The sequence below is a fragment of the Vulpes vulpes genome, chromosome 4 (genome assembly GCF_048418805.1).
Source record: "Vulpes vulpes isolate BD-2025 chromosome 4, VulVul3, whole genome shotgun sequence".
Classification (NCBI taxonomy): domain Eukaryota; kingdom Metazoa; phylum Chordata; class Mammalia; order Carnivora; family Canidae; genus Vulpes; species Vulpes vulpes.
Window position 1 is genome coordinate 17706089 of NC_132783.1, and position 13567 is coordinate 17719655.

Genomic DNA, 13567 nt, shown 5'->3' on the forward strand with positions numbered 1-13567 from the left:
CAGATGTTTGCAACTTTGGTTTCTTTATAACATTGATTTTAATGGAGAAAAAAATGAGAGACCAACAAAGTGAACAAACTAATTTGAATAAATCGTGTTATATTCATACAAACTAACATGCTCTGTGTAGCCATATGGATACTCTCAAACACATATTAGAATGATATGTGTTAAAATGTTAGTACTCATTATTTTGGGTAGTCAAATTATTTTTATTTTATATCAATAACTTCTGGCTACTATCACATAAAACTTACCTAAAATTGTATCTTGTTTATTTATTTCCTTACTTATTATCAATTCCTTTACTCTAGTAGAACACAAGACCTCTTAAAGGAGGGCTCTTTCTACCCTAAATATTGTAGTATCCTTGGGCCTTGTTGCTCTAAGTAGGGCGTGAACAAATATTTTTAAAAGAATGTGTGCATTAATTTCATTTTAAAAAGTTGTTTTTGAAAACCACTCCTTGTCTACATTACGTATGGGTGTGGTCAATGACTGTGGAACTCTAAATGTTAACTGTTTTTTAATGAAACCACACTAAACTTATGTCTTTATGAAATCCCACTAAAATGCAGAAATGACTGTCTTCTAAAACCTTGTACATCAAAAATAATTTTATCACTTCTCAAGTTGTCATTATGACTATCAGCTGTTATTTTGCTTCCACAAGAGGTATAAAAAAGTACTGTTTATCTTTTTTTTTTTTTCTGTTTATCTTTTATGTCCAGGTAGCAGATCCTGATCTCACCGGAATAATGTTCTGTGCTTTATCTTGACTTCTTATTCTTGATTTTGAAAAACAAATAAACAAACAATAAACACCTAAAGGTTCCTGAAATAGCCAAGGCTTAATTATGTTACAGTTGGCAATTTTTATTCTTTTTTTCTTTGTATTTTTTTTATTGGAGTTAGATTTGCCAACATGTAGCATAACACCCAGTGCTCATCCCATCAAGTGCCTGTCACCGAGTCACCCCATCCCCCTGCCCACCTCCCCTTATTCTTAAATATTATATTGTCACTCTACTAAATAGCCAATCTAGTCATTCATTATTTTCAGTTACCTATGTGACTCCATTAATCAAGCAACTAGTCTCCTTTCATTAGACTCTTTGATGTTGCTTTCCCAAGTTGAACCCCTAAGTTCAGAAAAATTAAAACTTCATGATGTCTTTTACTCTTAAGGTATCTTTGGGGCCTTTGTGAGGGCCAAGGGACAACCACAAAGACTTATTCTTTTACTTTTTAAAGAAGGGGATGCTAAAAAGTAATAGTTTTTTTTTTCATATGGTCTATATTTTTTAATTAGGTCAACTCAATAGTAAGAATTACGTGGGAAGAGCTATCAAATCAAAGGAGGAGCTCAGCCGTCCTTATATTCATTCCATTCAAACATGTTATTAGTAATAAATACGTGACAAAGATGGCCCTTTACCTGAAAGCTCTGTTATTCTTTATTTTCTGTGTAATCTGTTCAGAAACTAATCTCATTGACCATTTGTTTTTATTTTGACGTTAGTTTAAATGGGCATCCTGGCCCTCAATTAAGATACTTTTTTTTATGTGCCAAAACTCAGAGAAAAAAACCTGTTATCTTAGATTCTGGGTCTGAACTGAGCTGTGTGAGATGGGAGACACCTAGGAATCCATCAAGATGGCCTGATTGGGGACACCTGGGTGGCTCACCAGTTGAGCATCTGCCTTTGCCTCAGGGCGTGATCCTGGGGTTCAGAATCGAGTCCTGCATCAGCCTCCTTGTGGGGAACCTGCTTCTCCCTCTGCTTGTGTCTCTGCCTCTCTCCTGTGTCTCTCATGAATAAATAAATAAAATCTAAAAAAAAAAAAAAAAAAAAAAAAAGATGGCCTGACTGGCCACTAGTCCCACAGATGAGGGCTGTCAGGAAGTAGCATTCAAACCTATGCATCATGGCAGCGCAGGGCGGGAAACGCTTTCCCAGGATGTCTGGCAGGCTATGGTGTGGCCTATCCAACGGTCCTAAGGGCTCAATAGCTGAGGGGATGGTTGTGGGAACAAACCATGCATATGGGAGCCTCTGGGACTCAGTCAGTGTTCTATCAGCCTGGGAGGGCACCCTGGGTCTGGGGTTGTGGGAATGGACAGAGATCCCAGTTGGGACTTTAATAGAAAACAACAGCAACAAAATACCAGTCATCTTAAAGCAACCTTGAAAAAGTGGGAACCCGAAATTACCTTTGGGACAAACTTTCTTGGTTTTGGGAAAGCACTATGAATGACCCCTTCAATGATAGGGATTTAGTACAAATACCCACACCAGGGTTGCCCCTGCTCTAAACAAACTCAGAAGGTAAATGACAAACTGGGAGGATATGCAGTGTCCATGATCTCAAAGTGAATCTTCTAAACACGTAAGGAGTCCTTAAATACCACTGAGAAAAGACTCAGAGGCAAAGAAATATGAACAAATTGTTCATAGAAAAAGAAATATAAACAAAGTATATAGATAAGCACATAATATTTATGTAGATTACCTTACAAAATATATAAATGAAATATCAAACATGTGAGTAAAAGAAATGCAGATTAAACCTAGGATGAGATATATTGATCTACTCAGATGGACATAGAAAGTTCAATGTATAGCATTAGGGGATAGAAGGAAATAGGCACTCTCTGTCACTGTTCGTCTGAGATCAAACTGGCTAGAGCACTCAATTATTTGAAGTGTGCTCCTTTGAAGCCAGCAAGTCTTTTCTAGAAATTTATCCTACAGATGTATGTGTCCATAGATGTATGAATGTATGTACTTCCGCTTTGTTTATGGTTGCAAAAGCCTGGAATTAAGCAGTAAAAAAAAATTATTGGGGCACCTGGGTGGCTCAGTCAGTTAAGCATCGGATGCTTGATTTCAGCTCAGGTCTTGATCTCTGGGTGGTGAGTCTTCTATTGGGCTCCATGCCCAGGGTGGAGCCTAATGGAAAAAAAAAAAGGAGGGGTATCAGTACCTATCAGGCCTATAAATGAAATTATAATAAAGTCATTCATTTAATAAATATTTTTTGAGAGCCCATCACTACAGATGCAATTCTGTAATGAACTATAGCAAATAAAAAAAAAAAAAAAAAAAAAAGAAGTCAACATCAGGCTCCCAGTGCATGGAGCCTGCTTCTCCCTCCGCCTGTGTCTCTGCCTCTCTCTCTCTCTGTGACTATCATAAATAAATAAAAAAAAAAAATTAAAAAAAAAATTTAAAAAAAAGGGATCCTTGGGTGGCGCAGCGGTTTGGCGCCTGCCTTTGGCCCAGGGCACGATCTTGGAGAACCAGGATCGAATCCCACATCAGGCTCCCAGTGCATGGAGCCTGCTTCTCCCTCCGCCTGTGTCTCTGCCTCTCTCTCTCTCTGTGACTATCATAAATAAATAAATTAATTAATTAATTAAAAAAAAAATTTAAAAAAAAATGAAGTCAATCTTTATGTATGACTATGGAATGATCTCCAAGATATATTGACAAAATGGAAAACAAGTGGAAAATATAAGGCATGCTGCCATGTGTATGGTGTGCTTCCAATTTCTTTCTTTCTTTTTTTCTTTAAGGATTTTATTTGACAGGGAGAAAGTGCACAAGCAGGGAGAGTGGGAGATGGAGAAGCAGGCTGCTGCTAAACAGGGAGCCCCAACCCTGGACTCAATCCCAGGACCCTGGGATCATGACCTGAGTCAAAGGCAGGTGCTTAACAGACTGAGCCACCCAGGTGCCCTTCTGCTTCCATTTTCATGATGGAAAAACATGCATGCACCCACAATATGTATGCTTGGATAGGCATAGAGTATTTCAGTAATGTCTACATCTGGGAAGAACTGGGAACTGGAAACTGCAAAAGAAGGCTTCTCAATTGTCCTATTTTTGTGTGACTTTAATTTTTAACCACATGCATGTACTACTTTTTCTCATTTAAATAACTTATTTTAGAATCCATGTAGTAAGGAAAATATAATAATTTTCTATGAGAATCCTTAAAAAAAAAAAAAAAGTAAATGCAGAGGGTCCAGAAAGTAAAATGCTGTGTGTCAGTCATCTCTGGCTACGTCTTGTGGGATTCCAGGAGACAGCTCTCTGATGACTTCTGCACTCCCTATCTCCCTACAAGAACACATGGTTAGTAGAAACCGGTAGGGTAAATAAAGCTAAAATAACTGGTCTTTATTAGTAGATGTTTAGTGACCAGGTGATCGGAGGTTACAATTCCGTTAAGTATTGAATGTTCACATCTTAAAGGAACACCAACAAGACAAATAGTTTTCAAGATGGGGCAACTCTCATCACCATATTCACGTATTGTGGTAATCATCCAAATTCCCATGCATCATTAGCTTCTTTTATTCAAAGACTGAATTAGAGTGCATCACAGCAGGAAGTTATAAGAACACTTTTCCTGCAGTTCTCCGAATAGAGTATCCACTTATGGACTCTTTCTTTGTTAGTCTTTTTGGATACAAAAGAATGAAATAGACCAAGAATAGGGTTTTTCCCTCTCTTCAGTTCTAAGATTCTTTCTCCTTCCTTGGAAATACTTCTATTTTCCCAGAAATCTTTCCAAACATTTAACTTTAACCTGACCACATATGGTCACACAGCAATGGGTACCAGATTTAGAAATATTATAAACTCCAACTCACCAAAACTGGCTGATTATAGCCCGTGTTTATTTGTGTTCAGAGGGCAGGATTGAATATTTTTTTTCTTTCATCAGTGAGGAAGCATCAGCTTTGTCCGTAGTCCAAGTTTACTGTAACATCAGCCAAAACTATGACTTTGTTTGTAACTCATCAGACGATGACCTCAAGCCTGACCTACAGCAGCCCATCTCCTGGGATGAAAAAGGTCATTTAAACACCTCAGCCCCTAGTCATTAGGAGAATACAAAATTTTATCTGAAATTAGTATTCTTAAGGTTAAGGTCTTTTCACAAAAGTAATACAGAAAGAATGAGTAATGACTTTTTTAAAAAGCTGAACAGGAATTAACTAGACTTGAAAACTTGAAATGTTTTTTCAGTAGTCCCTCTATAATAGAAAAATGTATTTCAATATAGGTGAAGGGGATTGAGAGTACACTTGTTATGATGAACACTGAGTAATGTATAGAATTGTTGAGTCCCTATATTGCACATCTGAAACTAATGTAACACTATGTTAACTATACTGGAATTAAAATTTAAAAATAAAATAAAATTTTAAAAATGTATTTCATTGATTGAAATTCTCTAGAACATTATGCTTTCTGAAAAGCTAACGTTTTGGCCAGTAGTTTAGTCAATGAGAAATGAAATTACAGTGAAGATTCCATTTAGAACCACTGCAATTTGAATAGATTGAGCTAAAGTTAGTGTTTTCACTGTCCCTGCAAAAGGTGAAGCAAATCAGGAAAAACATTTTTTTTTAAAGATTTTATTTATTCATGAGAGACACACAGAGAGAGTCAGAGACATAGGCAGACGGAGAAGCAGGCTTCATGCAGGAAGCCCAATGTGGGACTCCATCCTGGGACTCCAGGATCATGCCCTGGGCCGAAGGGAGGTGCTCAACCACCCAGGCATCCCTAATTCCTTGCTTTTATTTCCTTTTGATTTCCCTTTCACAAGACTGTTGTGCTTATAATTATTTGTGTAATGTCTATTCACTGATAGAGTATGATTTCCAGTCTTTGATATAGAAAACCCTCAATAGTACTTCTGATGGAACAAATGAATGTTTTCCATTCATTTGGGTGCATTTTATCAAGTTGGTTTGAAAAAGTTGTGTCAATTTATACTTTTCCCAAAAGCATGGTGGAAACCTCTTTTTCTACATTCTTTTTATCTCACGTGTTGTCTTAAATACAATCATTGAACTACTTGACATAAAAAAAAAAAAGCAATTCACTATTGGTTTAATTTGGATTTCTAAAGTTATGATAGAAATTGAATACTTTCGGGGCACCTGGTGGCCCAGTTGATTAAGTGTCTGCCTTTGGCTCAGGTAATGATCCCAGGACATGGGTCTGGATCTCTCCTGGCATTGGGCTCCCTGCTCAGAGAGGAGTCTGCTTCTCCCTCTCTCTGCCCCTTGCTCATGCTGTCTCTTTCTCTTTCTTGAAAAAAAAAAAAGATAAAGTCTTTAAAAAGTTTTTAAAAATAGGATATCCCTGGGTAGGTCAGCGGTTTAGCACCTGCTTTCAGCCCAGGGGCATGATCCTGGAGTCCCGGGATCAAGTCCCACGTCAGGCTCCCTGCATGGAGCCTGCTTCTTCCTCTGCCTGTGTCTCTGCTTCTCTCTCTCTCTCTGTCTCTGTGTGTCTCTCATGAATAAATAAATAAAAATAATAAATAAATAAATAAATAAATAAATCTTTTAAAAATGGAACACTTTTTCATGAGTTTATTGGACATATTTGTCTTTTTGTTTTGTGATTCGTTAATCTTAAGTGTGACAAGTGCTAAGACACAGTCATTTAAATGTTTTCTGAGAAGTGCCTAAAACATCAATGTTCAAAGCAACACTCTCTGGTCTAAGTTACCAGATTCACAGGCAATATCTTTAGGCTATAAACATCCAGAACTTTAACTTTTAGTCGGAAAGGGAATGAGTCTCATGTTTGCACAAAAATGAACCATAGAAATCTCTATGAGCTGGATATTTGAGGGAATATAAAAGAAATCCAGTCAGGTAGATTTACTTTTTGGCTGTTCTTTTCTGCTCATCATGTTTCCCATAAAATATGTATTTTTAAAGGACCAAAAGGTAAAATATACATTAACCATTTTTCTGGTCAATTATTTAGTCTTAATTTTATTTTTGCTTCTAATGTGTTTGTTTTCCTTCACAGTTCCTTATTCATTTCTTTTCTCCATTTCCTGATCCACTTAGAATAAATTCCAGTGTGCAGTCATAGCCACATCACTGGTATTAAGTACTCTTAATGACATCAGTGTGTAGGCTGCAAAAAGTATCTGACTTTTGAGAGGGGTTAGTCATGCAATTTGTGTGGCCCTGTCTTCACTTAAAGCCATAAAATTAAAAAAAAAAAAACTACATCACTCATATGAAGCAATATGATACAGATTTCTTTATTTTTTGCAGTTGCTGAGGGGTATCAATTCTCTTGAGATCTACAATCTAATTCACACCCATTAATCACAGGTCATGGCTTCTGATGGGTGGTGGTGTTAGTGTTTAGGTCCAGCTCATTGTGATGTTTCTAGAGAATATTCTTGTATAATGATAAAATGTTCAGAGTAAATGTAAGCTGAGACTTCAAGACAACTGGTCACAGTGTAGTTTCAACATTACCATTCACACACAGAATGAAGAGGGAATGTAACAGCAACTTACGATACTGAAACTGAACTCTTTTCTTTAAGAATCGTAGGAAAAATAGAGGTGCCTGGGTGGCTCAGTCAGTTGAGCTTCTGACTCTATTTTGGCTTCAGTTGTGATCTCAGGATCACAGAGCCCTGCACTCAGTGAGGAGTCTGCTTCGGATTCTCTCCCTCTCCCTCTGCCCCTCCCCCTGCTCTCTCTCTCTCTCAAATAAATTAATCTTTTAAAAAAAAGAATCATAGGGATGCCTGAGTGGCTCAGTGGTTGGTCTGAATTCAGCTCAGGGCGTGATCCTGGAATTCCGGGATTGAGTCCCACATTAGGCTCCCTGAATGGAGCCTACTTCTCCCTCTGCCTGTGTCTCTGCCTCTCTGTCTGTGTCTCTCATGAATAGATAAATAAAATCTGTAAAAAAAAAAATTAAAAAAAAGAATTATAGAAAAAATTAAAGTCTGTGTGCAAGGCATTGCCATTATATAGTCAAGACAGGTTAATAAGACCTGTTACTGCCCAAACCTTGAGTAGATCTTCAGTTCTCAAGAAATCCGATCATATTTTATTGGTCCCTTAACTCTTTTAATCTCTAAGACCATTTCATACTTCTTTCTTGAACATCAAACAGCCTTCACTTTTAGTTGACATCTTGTTTGCTTCTTATTTTACTGAAGATAATGGAATCAATAAGAATAGAATTTCCTTACCTTCCCACCATAAAATAACCAACTACCTGCTCTGGCCTCATATATGTAGTCTACCCAGCCCCTGTTCTGTCCTCTGCCTACTCCCACCTAAGCCTTGGGTCAAATTTCCTTTCCTCTTGATGAAGGAATTTTCTCCAGCATCACTTTTCCTCTTTTTTAGTAGATTACTCCCATCTCTTTCCTATGGTCAAAAAAGCCCCTCTCTTCCCTTGACCCCACATCACTACTTTTCAGATACTACCTGTTTACTACTTCTCTCTACAGCAAAATTCCTAAAGGACTGTCTAATAGTCATCTCTTCCACTTCCACCCATTTGTTTCTGTTTTAGAACTTTGATTTCATCTATGGCTTAAGCAACTGTATGACAACAAAAAAGATGTCACCCAAATTCCACTGGCCTCAGACATCAGTTATTCTCATTTTATTTGTGCTCTCTTCTTATTTTGCTCATTGGCTAATGTCCTTTTTTTTTTTTTTTTTTTTTTTGGACTGTTGCAATCATAGTCTAGGAACAATTTTATTTTCTATTCTCCTTATTTGCCATTATAATTTCTTATCTTGCTACATTATTTACAGAATTCATATTTTAAGGATTAAATGTCATCAAGTCGGTATGTATATACTTCATTTCACTATCCACTATTTCAGGCCACATCGATGGCCTGAAATAGTTTTACCATTGTTACAAATACTGCTGTGGCAAAGTGCCTCACGTACATAATTTACCAATTTACCAATAGCTTTTGTGTGAATTGTTTGTATATGTTGTGGAGGAGTCCTTTAAAATGTGGTGCAACTATCCTACGAAATAGTGACTAATATTCAATCTGCAATGGAAATAGTATAAGACCCTAATAATATCACATCCAGCTGGAGCTGGGATGGGATGATGGTTGCCTCATCTTCTTCCTAGTTACCCCTCACCACTCTTCCTCATTTTTTTGACATATTCCCATCATCTTTGAATGCTTTTTTTATTTTCTGTTACATACACAAAAATGTTACAGATTTACCTTGCACTTTTCTTGCGCCAGCCCTTGAATCAAGCATTTTTTCAAAGACCTCTACTTTTTTGTTTGTTTGATTTTGTTTTATTAGTGTTGTTACTATTTGCAGAGACTATTATTTAGAAACTGAGATCTGAACACTAGGTATGCTCAGTATTATTGCAGTGACACTGTTCTTAGGCCTTCCCAATGGAAAGAGCTAGGAAATATACATCTATAGATATGTGTGCGCACACACACATATACACACATATGCTATGGAAAACACAAAATCACTGGTATATCCATTGTAATCTTATAATGATAGGGTTTATCTCAATTTTATCCCTTTCCATATTTGTAACTTCTTATTTTAACAGTAAGAAAGTTAGCTCCCATTAATGCAATATACTTGTTTGTTGGACCAACCCCCCATGTAATCAATCTCTTCTCAGTACCACCGCCCCTGCATGGGCATCCTCTTCACCTCCCTCTGCCTCCAATATCCCACGTTGAGTGATTTCTCCCTTGTATGGATGCTGTCCTTATCTCACTTGGGCTCCACTTGCCATACCATTGCTACTACTCTACTCCATGTGGATGCCTTTCTCATCCCTCTTGGGCTCCACCTCCTTGTGCTGGGCCACTAACACCCACTCTCCAGTGTGAAGGCTTACTTTTGCTCAACTCTACCTATTGGTTTTGAGATCAAATTATTTAGGCAAGAAAGAAAGAAGGCAGGCAGGCAATTAGAAAAATATATATATATATTCATAAACATATATATATATCCTGATATTCCCACCACCACATTTGATGCTTTTTCTTTTATTACTTCTTTTATTGTTTTTTTTCTTATTACCAAAACAAGACATACAAGTAACACAATGCTGACAAGTACAGGAGAAAAAGAAACCTCTTCCTCTTAGGCTTAGTTACTGGAGGCTACAAGTTAAATTGACAGAAGACAGATTAACAAGAGAAAAATCATGTTTCTTCATTGATGTTAATATTGTTACATGCAAAGGGGCTCCACAGAAAATAGATGAAAACTCAAAGGAGCAATTAGACCGTGATTATGTGCCATTTTAACAAAGGGCAATAAATTGTGAAGCAGTGAATAAACAAAGCAAAAGGAGTTTTGGGCTCCTAAGTGGTAAATTGCAGAAAGGTATTCAGGAATTTTATAGGAAATAAGACTTGTTTAGTAAGGGTTGTTGTTATTCTTTCGAGCTTTTCAACATTAGATGAGCCAAGAATTTAAAGTTTTTAAAAAAGATTTTATTTGTGTGTGTGTGTCCATGTGCACAGGTAGGGGGCAAGGGAGGGGCAGAGGGAGAAGTAGATTCCCCACAGAGCAGGGAGCCTGATGTAGGACTTGATACCAGAACCTTGGGATCATGATCTGAGCCAAAGGCAGACACTAAACTGACTGAGCCACCCAGGGGCTCTCATAGCTATTTTTTAAAGGAGTAAATGAAATACTATATACAAAGCATACAGTCCCTGTACATGTATTTGGTTAGTTAATATCTCCTCACTTTCCTCAGCTGTAAACTGGGCATATTATAGTATCCATCTTATCAGGTTCTGGTGAGTATTAAATAAGCTATTCCTGGTGAAGTGCATATAATAAACATCCAGTAAATGTTATAAGATGATTATCTACTATAAACCAATTCAGAGCTGACTGACCGATAATGAATTATTAATTAAAGTCCAAAAAAGTAAAAGATAAACTTGTATTTATTTATACAGAAATGCTTTAAAATTTTTGCAAATGTTTCTGTAGGGGCCAAGGGCAGCCTGCCCTATAATGTGCTGGGGTGCCTGGGTGTCTCAGTCAGTTAAGCATACGACTCTTGATTTCAGCTCAGGTCATGATATCTGGGTAATGAGATTGAGCCCTGCTTGGGATTCTCTCTCTCGGTCCCCCTCTGCCCTTTCCCCACCCCCAATCATTTGTGCACTCTATAAAATAAAAATAAAAATAAAATAAAATAAAATAAAATAAAATAAAATAAAATAATAAAATGTGCCACTTTGGTATATTGATTATTTTGAAGTAAAAGTCACTTAAGAAACAGCCAATGCAGGAGGGAACACTCTGACCCTCTTTTGTCTCCAAAAAACAGGAAATAAATATCCCACACAAAAGGTACTCTCCCGGGGGGGATCCCTGGATGGCTCAGCAGTTTAGCGCCTGTCTGCAGCCCAGGGCCTGATCCTGGAGAACTGGGATTAAGTCCCACATCGAGTCCCACATCAGGCTCCCTGCACGGAGCCTGCTTCTCCCTCTGCCTGTGTCTGCCTCTCTCTCTGTGTCTCTCATGAATAGATAAAATCTTTTTTAAAAAAAGGGGATACTCTCCCTGTACTAAGAGGTAAAGAGACGTACTTTTCATCAGCTACAGGGAATTTAGAGCTGAAAAGACTATATAAACAAACCTTGTTACTTTTACTAATTTACTACTTCAGCTCAAATTCTGTTTAGTGTTCCATATTAATTGGAGCTCCCAAACATACATTTTCTTTGCCCTCTTAATTCCTCACTTATTGTTTCTTTGTCTAAAAAGTACAAAAACGATTTACCCTAGTCATTTCTTTAGATCTCAATGTCATTATTGGACCTCCATGAACACGTAATTAGAGTATGGGGGGTTTTCTCCTGTTAATCTGTCTCAAATCAGTTTAATTCTTAGACCAGCTAGAAGAGTCTTGAAGGGTAGAGAAAATTTTTCCTTTGCCAAATTTCTTTGACCCAAATATCTGAAGCTAAGAAGGATTATGTGGCCAAGCTTCAGTTTACACTGGTGAGTTTCTGGAACACACTGGATAGTTGTATTTTTATTTAAAGTACTAAGCCCATTTTCAACCATGCCATTAATTTTGGTTTTTAAACCAAAATAACATTCCCTTCTCATCTGTATTTCCTAGAATGAAGAAAAGTAATATTTTCCTCTGACTGGTTCCATATTTCTCTTGTTATTTAGCTGCCACGTATATTTTGAACTAAATTCTCATGTCTTTTAAATTCTTCTCTAGTAGTATGTATTTGGGACCTAGGCCAAATATTCATTGCTGCCTATTTTAAATATCTTGAACCACTTTAGAGTGGTTTCTCTTCCTATTCCTTCCCATCTTATTCTCTTCTTCAGGGTCCAGATTCTGCAAGTCTGGACACGTCTTCCTGAGGGTAGCCCTAGGCGAGGTGAAGTAACCTAGGGATTTCCCCTACTGAGCATGAAACTGAAACTTCTGAAAATGAAAACACTCATCTTGATTTCTTTCCACATTCATTTTCCATTTGCCTTTCTGACACATTTGCTTTCTCTTTAAAAAACTTCCTATCCTTCAAGTGACTCCAAGATGGGGCCTGCTTTTTTCTGTGCCTCTCATGGCTATGGCAGGATTGTGCCCCTCTTTTCTGAAAACCTCCTTGTTTCCAGAGGGTCTATTAATTTGGTTGGAGGCATCCAGTGCCTCAAGGATTAGAATTGTTAAAGCAGTCACGCAAAAACAAAGAAGCGATTATTGTTCAGCTTTTGTGTTTCAAGAATAGATTGTGAAACCCATAGCTGGGACAATAGTTAAGAAAGAAAAAACAAATAGGGGTTTTTAAGAGAGAAAAGATTTTTTAGTTCCAAAAGGCTAATTTTAAGTATCAATAAAAAGAATCCCTCAAATAAAGTTTAACAGAAATAATATCTTTTAGAAAAAGTAGATGAAGAATCACTCAGGCTACAGCCTAGAAAAGCATTGCGCCAGCAGAGGAGAGGAAAGTGACTCAGAGGAAATGGCTGGCATATGGGTCAGGAAAGGGGCATGTCCTACTTGCTGATAGAGTTGAAACCCTGGAGGGTAACTGAAAAAAATCTACCAAAAAAGTTTTCAGAATGCCGAGTTTGGGGAGCCTCAAGTCCTAAAATGTAGCTCTGGGATGGCAGTAAGTTTGGTCCACCCTCACACACCTTGTTCATGCAGCAAGGTACAGAGCATAGTCAGTGCTTTCCAGGCCCTGGGAGGAACAGAAGGGTTATGTGAGGGAGTGAGAGAGAGGGTGGGGGAGCAATAGGGCTCTCAGGGCTAGGAGGCAGAGGTGCTACAATGGCTACATCTGGGGATCAGATGAATTCTCAGTTATGTCTCAGTTGATTATGGCCATTTGAAAATCAAATGTAATAGCACATCTGTGTGGCACAAGTGTCAGTAACTGGTGTTAAATGGAGACTGCTACATGATAGAGTGGAGAAGACCAAATATCTAGAACACTGGCCTAATGCCTGGATCCCTCAGAAGTCCCTTCTAGTAGACACTGTTGGCCTCATCCAATCCTCTTTATTTGACCAGTACACCATCCTCAGCTGTTATGAGTGTTCGCTGTTAATATCACCTTTTGGAGCCACTCTTTTCTCCAGAGAATTGTTCTCATCAAGGAACTATCCCAAATTACCTGGGAGGTTACCTCCACCCCATCCCAACCAGGGAACCCTGTCTCCCTTGTCAATTTTGTGGTGCCATTCACACTCCAGGG